The sequence below is a fragment of the Physella acuta genome, unplaced genomic scaffold (genome assembly GCF_028476545.2).
Source record: "Physella acuta isolate Inbredline_101_S28 unplaced genomic scaffold, ASM2847654v3 ptg000669l, whole genome shotgun sequence".
NCBI lineage: Eukaryota > Metazoa > Mollusca > Gastropoda > Physidae > Physella > Physella acuta.
In genome coordinates, this window is record NW_026732188.1 from 168,943 (window position 1) to 179,757 (window position 10,815).

Consider the following 10,815-nt stretch of genomic DNA (forward strand, 5'->3'; position numbering starts at 1 on the left):
AAAAAATGTTTTCTTATTAATGTTAAGAAGTAAATAATTATAAAAAAAACTTATTTTAGAGTCAGGCAGCAAAAGAAAACAATTTAGAACTGGTTCATATTATAAAAATTGAAAGTAAATCTTATAATTATTTGAAAAGACAGCTTAGGTTTAGGACTGGACTGGAATTCTGCAACAAAGGCTTTACCCTTGGGACTGCACTGTCTCGCCTGGTACAGTTCTTGGGATTAATAATTATAATTATTTATGATGAAAATTGCTACAACTATTTAGAGGTAATCCAAAAGATGCAACCCTTTGTGTACTTTTGGTCTCTTTCTTTCATCACACATCCCCACAGAAAAGTCAGTCCTTTCCAAAACATGCCCATAAAATAGCTTTGCCACAAATTACAAAAATTGTTTCAAAACATACAAAAAATTAACTGCTGAATTTATTTTTAACTTAATTCTCTAACAAAAAAAAAAAACTAAACATTAACTTTGAATAACTTAAGTTCTTAAACTAAAGTTAAAATTAAAATTATGAAAAGTAGATAAACTTTTATTTTTATATAAAATTGTCTTACCTGACAAATACCTTGCTTTACTGATGTAATATTGTAATGTTGTTTGGCTGAAGATGCTGAAGACCTACCAGTGTTTTGGTGGTTGATTCATTTTTGGTAAGATGCTTCTGTAGAGGTAAGTTGGGTTGATGTAGATGAATCTTTGCTATTTATTCTCAGTATTCAATTGTTTAAAATCAACACTTCTCTAGACAAATTATTGTAAGGCTTTTAAAATTAAAATACTTACAGGCATTAAAAGTAAAATTCAAAATTTTGTAAAAATGTAAGTTTATATCAAATAGAAATGTCTCTATATTTAAAAAGCATTTACACTTACGCTAAGAGATTATCTTCCTCATTATTGCTTTCTTTCCTTAAAGTGTTGTTATTATTTTTGGGAGGAACTGGCACTTTCTTAACGGTTTTATTGGGGAGGTTATCAAACTCAGTCCAGGCATCCCGTGTGTCAGACAGTCCAGGCATCCCATGTGTCAGACAGTCCAGGCATCCCATGTGTCAGACAGTCCAGGCATCCCGTGTGTCAGACAGTCCAGGCATCCCGTGTGTCAGACAGTCCAGGCATCCCATGTGTCAGACAGTCCAGGCATCCCGTGTGTCAGACAGTCCAGGCATCCCATGTGTCAGACAGTCCAGGCATCCCATGTGTCAGATAGTCCAGGCATCACATGTGTCAGACAGTCCAGGCATGAGGCATCCCATGTGTCAGACAGTCCAGGCATCCCTTGTGTCAGACAGTCCAGGCATCCCATGTGTCAGACAGTCCAGGCATGAGGCATCCCATGTGTCAGACAGTCCAGGCATCCCGTGTGTCAGACAGTCCAGGCATCACGTGTGTCAGACAGTCCAGGCATCACGTGTGTCAGACAGTCCAGGCATCCCGTGTGTCAGACAGTCCAGGCATCCCATGTGTCAGACAGTCCAGGCATCCCATGTGTCAGACAGTCCAGGCATCCCATGTGTCAGACAGTCCAGGCATCCCATGTGTCAGACAGTCCAGGCATCCCATGTGTCAGACAGTCCAGGCATCCCGTGTGTCAGACAGTCCAGGCATCCCGTGTGTCAGACAGTCCAGGCATCCCATGTGTCAGACAGTCCAGGCATCCCGTGTGTCAGACAGTCCAGGCATCACGTGTGTCAGACAGTCCAGGCATCCCGTGTGTCAGACAGTCCAGGCATCCCGTGTGTCAGACAGTCCAGGCATCACATGTGTCAGACAGTCCAGGCATGAGGCATCCCATGTGTCAGACAGTCCAGGCATCCCGTGTGTCAGACAGTCCAGGCATCCCATGTGTCAGACAGTCCAGGCATCCCATGTGTCAGATAGTCCAGGCATCACATGTGTCAGACAGTCCAGGCATCACATGTGTCAGACAGTCCAGGCATACCATGTGTCAGACAGTCCAGGCATCACATGTGTCAGACAGTCCAGGCATCACATGTGTCAGACAGTCCAGGCATCCTATGTGTCAGACAGTCCAGGCATCACATGTGTCAGACAGTCCAGGCATCCCATGTGTCAGACAGTCCAGGCATCCCGTGTGTCAGACAGTCCAGGCATCCCATGTGTCAGACAGTCCAGGCATCCCATGTGTCAGACAGTCCAGGCATCCCATGTGTCAGACAGTCCAGGCATCCCATGTGTCAGATAGTCCAGGCATCACATGTGTCAGACAGTCCAGGCATCCCATGTCAGACAGTCCAGGCATCACGTGTGTCAGACAGTCCAGGCATCCCGTGTGTCAGACAGTCCAGGCATCCCATGTGTCAGACAGTCCAGGCATCCCATGTGTCAGACAGTCCAGGCATCCCATGTGTCAGACAGTCCAGGCATCCCATGTGTCAGACAGTCCAGGCATCCCATGTGTCAGACAGTCCAGGCATCCCATGTGTCAGATAGTCCAGGCATCACATGTGTCAGACAGTCCAGGCATCCCATGTGTCAGACAGTCCAGGCATCCCATGTCAGACAGCCCAGGCATCCCATGTGTCAGACAGTCCAGGCATCCCATGTGTATCACATGTGTCAGACAGTCCAGCACTCTACTGCTCCTTACTAACAGTCACTGAAAAAATTTCCTAGGAAAATAATTGGATTGGTTACAAAGTAAAGCAACTCAATATCTTTCAGGATCATCAGATGTCGGTTACTGCCCTTTGTCAATAAATGAGCTGTCACCTACAAGTCTTTGGGCAAAAACATAGTGCTGGTTTCACACATTAAACACAATGGAACGTACTTGGTGGTATCGACTCTATGGCTTTACTGAGCTGTTGTCTTATTAATAAGAGATGGATTAGTATATTTTTGATTTACTTGTGTTATTGAAGCCCCAAGTCCTAAATTATATAATATATCTTTATAACTTAAAATAAATTAAGTGGGTCTAATGTAAAGTTAAGGAGTGAGTGTTTCAACTACTAACCCAGAAGTCTCGAGTCCACCTAGCCCTCAAGTAGACTCATATTACAGAAAGTAAAGGCGACTGGGGATACCTACATTATTATGCCGATGAATGTTTATAAATAATTATAATACTAAAGACCTGTAAACAAACTATGCTAAGTAAAGAAAACCGGGTGTTTGAGTCACTTTGATGGCATCTTTTTTCATTTTATGGGACGCCGTGGCCTAGCGGTAGAGAACTAGACTACTAACCCGAAAGTCTCAAGCCAGTAGAATCTCCCTGACTCCACCAGAGGCGTAGCTAGGGGAGGGCGGGTGGGGTGCCCCGGGCGCCGACCTTAAATCGGCTAGAAAAAAATAAAATAACACGCTTATTCCGAACTTCATTACTGTCAAACTTAAGAAAATAGAAAGCTACTTGGTTCTACGGAGGGCTTTCGACAAATTATTTGTGATACGGGGGAAAAAAACTATTAACGGTGACTGATGTGTGGTGTGTGTGGGGGGGGGGGGGGTCCTTTTTCACTAAACGTGAATAAAGATATGAATGGGTATGCTACGCACCTGGACTCCACCCTGCTCTGATGGGTCTCTAACTTACGTTAGGGAAACAAAGGCGGCTGGGCATAGTGCAGACCACACTATAACTTCAAATGCCGAGGTCTCCGAAGGAGACGAACTCTATTACATCTGCCCCATGTGTCTTAGGAACGAACGGGAAAAGATGATTGTTTATTTTCTGAAGCGAACTAAGTTCAATGTAACATGAACCTAAGTAACTGGGCGTGGCCTATATCATGTTTACAGCAACATAACCTCTGACCCCTTTGTGAGGCAACTCTCGATGCCGCACAGCAGAAGTCTATCCACCGGTATGAGTATTGAGTCGTGTGCGCTCTTGCGAGTTACAGGTTACAAGACAGCATAAATGTAGATGTAGGCCAATGCGAGACGATACTACCATAAAATATGTTTCCTTGGTAGAAAAATAATTGCAATTCTACGCTCTTGTTTTTTTTTTTAATTATCAACATGCTGCTTACATTTTTATGAAGTGAGATATACTTTTACCAGTGTCCGCCACCCCCCCCCCCCGAAAAAAGTTGCCCCCCCCCCCCCGGAAATATCAAGTCGTCGTCCCCCCCCCCCCCCCCCCGGAGTAAAATTATTCTGGAAGAAACATTATGGCCTGTGTTATTAAAAAACCCCACGACAATCTATGTATTTTTGCTTACATAAGCGATAAGCAAACGTAGAAAAAGCCCATCTTTCTATACTCAGCTTTAAACTACAAATAAAAAGCCCTTTGTAATATTGGTAACGACGCAACTCATCATTAGATAGCCTTTACTTAATCATAGTTAACATTCCTACTAAGATGCTATTTTTAAAACTCCCATAATGTTTGAGTTGTGTTGTAAAAATACAAACAATGAACTAAATAAAAATTTAAACGATTTCGATTACTTAAATACGTATTTTAAAAATTTCATTTTAGACACACTCAAAAGATTACCTGGGTTCGGCTACCTCAGTTTCTAAGTAAGCTAACATACACATTTCTAAACAACACGTACATTTTCTTTCACTAGTTTTTTTTCCTTCATTTCTCAAATATTTTATGAAAGGCAACAATACATTTAAAAATTCCTGTCAATATCCAATGAGAACTTCATCTCTCATACAGGTAACCAAGAAACAATCATATTTATTTTGAACGATTTTATTTTAACAGCTTGCACATTTTTATTTTGTTAGGGCCAGTTGATATTTTCCTTTGCATATAAACGCGCTATTGTATTTTACATTCTTAAATATAAAGATTAGTAGGTAGGCTTATATTTGACAGTGTAAGTTATAGCCTATATTGAATATTGGTATTACAATTCATATTCATTATTATTATCCAATCCATTATTCAAGCTACTTCAAAATTACAAAACATGTTTTTTAGATATATAAATAAAATAATATTTGTAATTATTGCAAGGAAAATAGGCACCACACAATCAGAAGGTAAGGGGCTGTGGATGGAGACTGGCATTGAGAGTGATGGTACCCGGATACATTCATGGAAGCGCTTTCGCACACGCTATTAAACACGCGCACACACAGGCAAACACACACGCACTCACACAAGCACATGCGGCAGGAGAATTGGTCCTGCACTCACACATACACGTTTCAGTAGGCGTACGTCGAACAACTTGCTGTACCGGTGCTGTATGTCTGGCTGCTTGCTGTACCGGTGCTGTATGTCTGGCTGCCTGCTGTACCGGTGTTGTATGTCTGGCTGCTAAATTTTGCTGAGCTGTATGATACACTTGGGTGACTCTTGTAGCTACAAAGTAACTTTCTGTTGGTTTCTTTTGGCCATGAATCCCTCTTTGTATTTCTTGGAGCTTCACTTCTTCATGACCACTTTCCATCCTCCACAGCTTCTTATCCACACCTATCCACTTATCCACACCTATCCACCTATCCACACCTATCCAAGTAGCTGCAAAATGTGTTACATTTTAAGTTAATCATATGCTCAGTTATAAAAGCGTATGTCTACGTACACGTAGCCCTATTTGAATATATGTGCAACTACACATGTACACTTACGCGTAATAATGTACACATTAACATACATGCGTACACGTAAACATGATTTGTTCGAACAGTTCGGGGAAGCGTTGACATGTACACAAACAGGTATCAATATACATGTATTTGTATTTATGTATATCTATGTGTATCTATTTATATATGTGTATAATATATATATATATATATATATATATATATATATATATATATATATATATATATATATATATATATATATGTATATATATATATATATATGTATATATACATAAATATATACATATATGTATATATATATATATATATATATATATATATATATATATATATATATAATATTATGGATATATATATACGTATATATATAATATAATATATAATATATATATGTATATATTTCTGTATATATACATTCATATTGAATATATACATTCATAGTGAATATATATATATATATATATATATATATATATATATATATATATATATATATATATATATATATATATATATATATATGTTTACCAGTTAAAAACAAAGTTATTGGTGCTTTAGCAACTCGCAGTCGAAACATTGTTTTACCTTTTAAATGGATTTAAATGATTGATTTTTATGTGTACTGACCAGAAAATTTACTCTGATGATTAAGATGTGTGTCTTAGAGTGGACATTCTTCAGACATTTCAGAAAAAACACAACAGACTAAATTTACCAAAATTTTTATTTTTACACAACTTCATGAATGGAGGTTTATTGGCACCTTATGTAGCATCCCAAGGACGATACTCATAAATTGACACGACTATGCTCATAGACATGATAAAAATTGAAAAAAATGAAACAATCGAAAAAAATAACTGATTACAAAGCATAAATCGTATGTATGGTGACAAAACCTTTTGAATCCCCCCTCCCCCACACACACCACAGATAGAGAGAGAGAGAGAGAGAGAGAAAGTGAGAGAGATATAGAGAGACAGAGAGAAAGAATGGTCACACAACTGTTTTTCTACCACTCAGGAAGGTATGACTTGATTTTTTTGCAGGATTACAATACTTACTATATACTACTACAAGCAGATTCAAAATAGAAAAATAAAATTGGCCAATCAAAAAAAAGCTTGAATGTACTGTATTTTGGGATGGACTGAATCTTTAGATAGAATAACGTTAATCACCGAAGACCACCAACATTAAATTGTCGGATTTGTTAGAAATTTAGCCATCAAGTTGAAAATAATATTTAAAAATCTCCATTAAAAATTCATAAACATTAATTCCTAAACAACCTTTCATTTGTATAGTTTTTACAGAGTAAGGTAGAAGATAAAATGAAACAAAAATACACCCTTCTAAGCAGACAAGGCTTATTCATTGAACATACGGGAAGCAGTTATGATTAGTAACATCGAGAGCCTACTATACAATTTTTTAGCCCCCAGAAGCTCTCGGTAATTATAATGGATGAAATTGTATTACGTGATTCAAACTTCAGTCAACTGTAAACAATCAAACCCGGAAGTTGACAAATCAAATGCCTTGATATAAGTGGAATACTGATCAAACTAACAGAACCATCCCACTGAGGAATTAAAAAGCAAATCAATGTGACTAGGCCTATACTAAAAAAAAAACAACACCTAGACCTACTTTAATGTAGGAAATAGACTCGAAGGCAGAAAACCCAGACTTTAAATATTCTCGATTACCCAAACAAACAATGGTCAATCACGTCATCGTGTTCACCCCCATCTTTGGTGCGGTTTTCCCGATCACAAGTTCTTTTTCATCCTAACACTCAAGGCAGAAAACTAACATTTGTGTTAACTTTTCAATAACACGACTCAAATTTATACCTTATTATATTCACTAAAAATAAACATATACAATTATTTTCTTCAAATTTAGTATTGCACCAGTAGGTCTATTTACGTAACAATGAAGTACAGTGTAAATTACAAAAATATTTGAACAGTTTTAGGTATATTTAAGCGTAAAAACAACAACCGATTAGGCCTACAAAACAGAACACTGTACTTAGACAATATTTAAATGGACGATTAAATACTTAAGAAGGTAATTTTTTTAAGTTGATTTTTTTAAGTTGATTAAAAATAAGAAACTCTTTTGTTTAGAGCAGGGGCGTAGCGAGGGGGGGGGGGGGCGGGGGGTGCGGACCGCACCGGGTGACACCATTTAGGGGGGTGACACCAAGGCAAAAACTAGTAAAATATATAGAGAAAAACTTGAGGGGGGTGCAAAACGAAAACTTGAGGGGGGGGGGGTGCAAATCGAAAACTTGAGGGGGGGGGGGTGCAAATCGAAAGTTTGAGGGGGAGTGCAAATCGAAAACTTGATGGGGGGGGGGGTGCAAATCGAAAATTTGTCCCCGGGAAGGGTCGTTACGCCTCTGGGGGGTGACACCATTAAGCGCCGCACCGGGTGACACCCGACCTCGCTACGCCACTGGTTTAGAGTTATTTTAAAATTTAAAAATTATATTCATAAAATTCAATACATTGTCTATCTGTAATGCATAAATAAAACTTGTTTTTATAAACGATATATATATATATATATATATATATATATATATATATATATATATATATTGTGGCATGAAAACTCGTAAAACCCTGTTCAATGAAGGCAGGAAATCAGCTGTGCCTCGAAAGCGAATTCTAACATATCAACAACATTTAAAGTAGTGTTATTTACATTTGGTCATGAAAAACTGATAAAGCTATTTTAATTTTTTTATTTATTTGGATTGTTTTTGTTTTATTTTGAAAAAAAAATTCGGCAAATAAATAAAAACAGAAACGCCAAAAAACCCACAACAAACCAATGGACACGAGCGAGAAAAGTCTCAAAGGTATTTGAGAGGTGCATAAATTAATTTAAAAATCTTGCACGGCGTAGTTACAATTAATATGGTTATAAAATCCTGTCTTTCTGGTTATTTTTGGACTTTACTAAAGATTGGACGTATTTGATGTTTTTAATATTTTCGGTAACTAAATAAAATTTAAAAAAAAACAAAAACAATTTGGTTTTCACGTGTAATGGCGACATAAACAATGGCATCCTGCTATTGGATAGGCCGGCATAAATTGTATTGTATACATTGTAAGCTAAAAATAGAAAACTAGGTCATGGGGTTTTAATTTGCATTGTTATTTAAAAACTTGATCTGCAAAGTTTTGTAAACAAATAGTTATCGATCACTAAGTTACTTTACAACCAATCAATATTTGTCTTACGAAAGTGAAACATCCGGTTATAACTTAGGCTTGATGAAAATAAATAGAAATGTAGCCTTAAACTCAACAAATTATTTTCAAGTTCTCTGGATTTGCAACTTTTATAGCATTTATTCTAAAAATATAAAATTTCTAAATTAATTTTAGGCTTAAGTTTTATTTTTTTATTTTTTTTTACGGTCTAAATCTAAAAAGCACGTTTTTACTCCATGTCAACAACATTATAGAAGGAATCTCGTCAACTCGCTCGCCTCCCTTAGATTTATGTTTATCCTTTACTGATATGTCAAAAAATCTTAACGATTTGAGAATTTTGTATTACTCTCGTTAAGAACAAGTCAGCTTTGTGTTTAAATGAATCCATTGGAAGTGCCATCCCAATTCTTACTTTTATCTAAGTAGATCCACCATAGTTTAATGAATCCACTAGGAGTACCATTCCAATTTATACTTTTATAGAAGTTAATGCATCAAAGTTTAATGAAGCTCACTAAGGTTGTGTTGCAAAGTGCAACCTCCACCGATCATGTTCTCTTGGCTTAAGCCACGATAGGTCAAGTTAATTCTCCTTGAAGTCTTGTTTTTAAATATTAATCATAGTATAAATAAACTTTATAAAAACACAAACGATAAACTAAAAGAAAAAAAAAGAGTCAAATGCTTATTTCTGAAACACCGTGGTCAAGACCCACTAAAAAATTGACCTCGGTACGAAACGACTAACACACTGTCTTATGTAGCTAACAGATACATTTCTTAAATAGAAGTTAGTTTTCTTTCAGTCATCTTTTTTAATTTCTCAAACATACATTTAAAAAAAATACATTTTAAAATTTCTATCAATGTCATACGAGAGCCTTATCTCCTATACTGGTGCCATATTAACATTTTTATAATGTTTGATAATACCCGTCTTAAATATGCAATATTTTAAGAAATTTGTGAATGATTATTTTTTTCCTGGTTTAAAAGCTTTTATTTTTACATCCCCAATGTTTCGTGTTTAATAGAATAACGTTTTGTTAAATAATGTTCTCTGCTGGTCAGCATAATACATGTTGTCCTGCAGCGGTCCGGCAGATATAAAGATGACCTCACCTATGTATGACCAAACACAGCATGAGGCAAAATTTACTTCCGCAAAGAAGTCTTGCACGATGTAAAATGTATGGAAGATACAACTTTTTGAAAACAACAAGCAATTTTTGTATCTGTGTCCATTTCCCCAAGGTCCATTTGTGTCCATTTTCCCAAGGTCCATCTGTGTCCATTTTCCCAAGGTCCACCTGTGTCCATTTCCCCAAGGTCCATCTGTGTCCATTTTCCCAAGGTCCATCTGTGTCCATTTTCCCAAGGTCCATCTGTGTCCATTTCCCCAAGGTCCATCTATGTCCATTTCGCCAAGGTCCACCTGTGTCCATTTCCCTAAGGTCCATCTGTGTCCATTTCCCCCAATGTTCCATTTCGTAAAGATTAAACTATTTATTTTACAGCTCATACGTACTTAGCTGTTCTTAAATTCCTTGGCATTTTCCTTTGTCTCAAAAAACTATTGTGTTTTTACATCCTTCAGATTAAAAGATTTATAGGACAGATTTGATAGTCCACCTAATATAGTGTTATTTAAATTCGTTAATGACAATATGCTATCCAATTAAAATTTACAAACGTTTTATTTATCACGAGATCCAAAACAAATGTTTCATACAGAAATTTTTTTCCATATTATAACTATCGACTTCCTAAATTCTGCCCACCTTATGTGCCGGGATGTGTCTCCCCCCCCCCCCCCTTCACGCCCCCTCTGATACAACCAAATTATACTACACCATATTGAGTTGATTAACCTGAGTTCTAATTCATTTAACAAAAACTTAAAATATTAAAATAATATCTTGATAGTTTGGAAACAGAAAGAAAAAAATTACAATAAAAACATAAAGTTTATGAAGAGCAGAAAACTGATCCATTTTTTTCTTCTT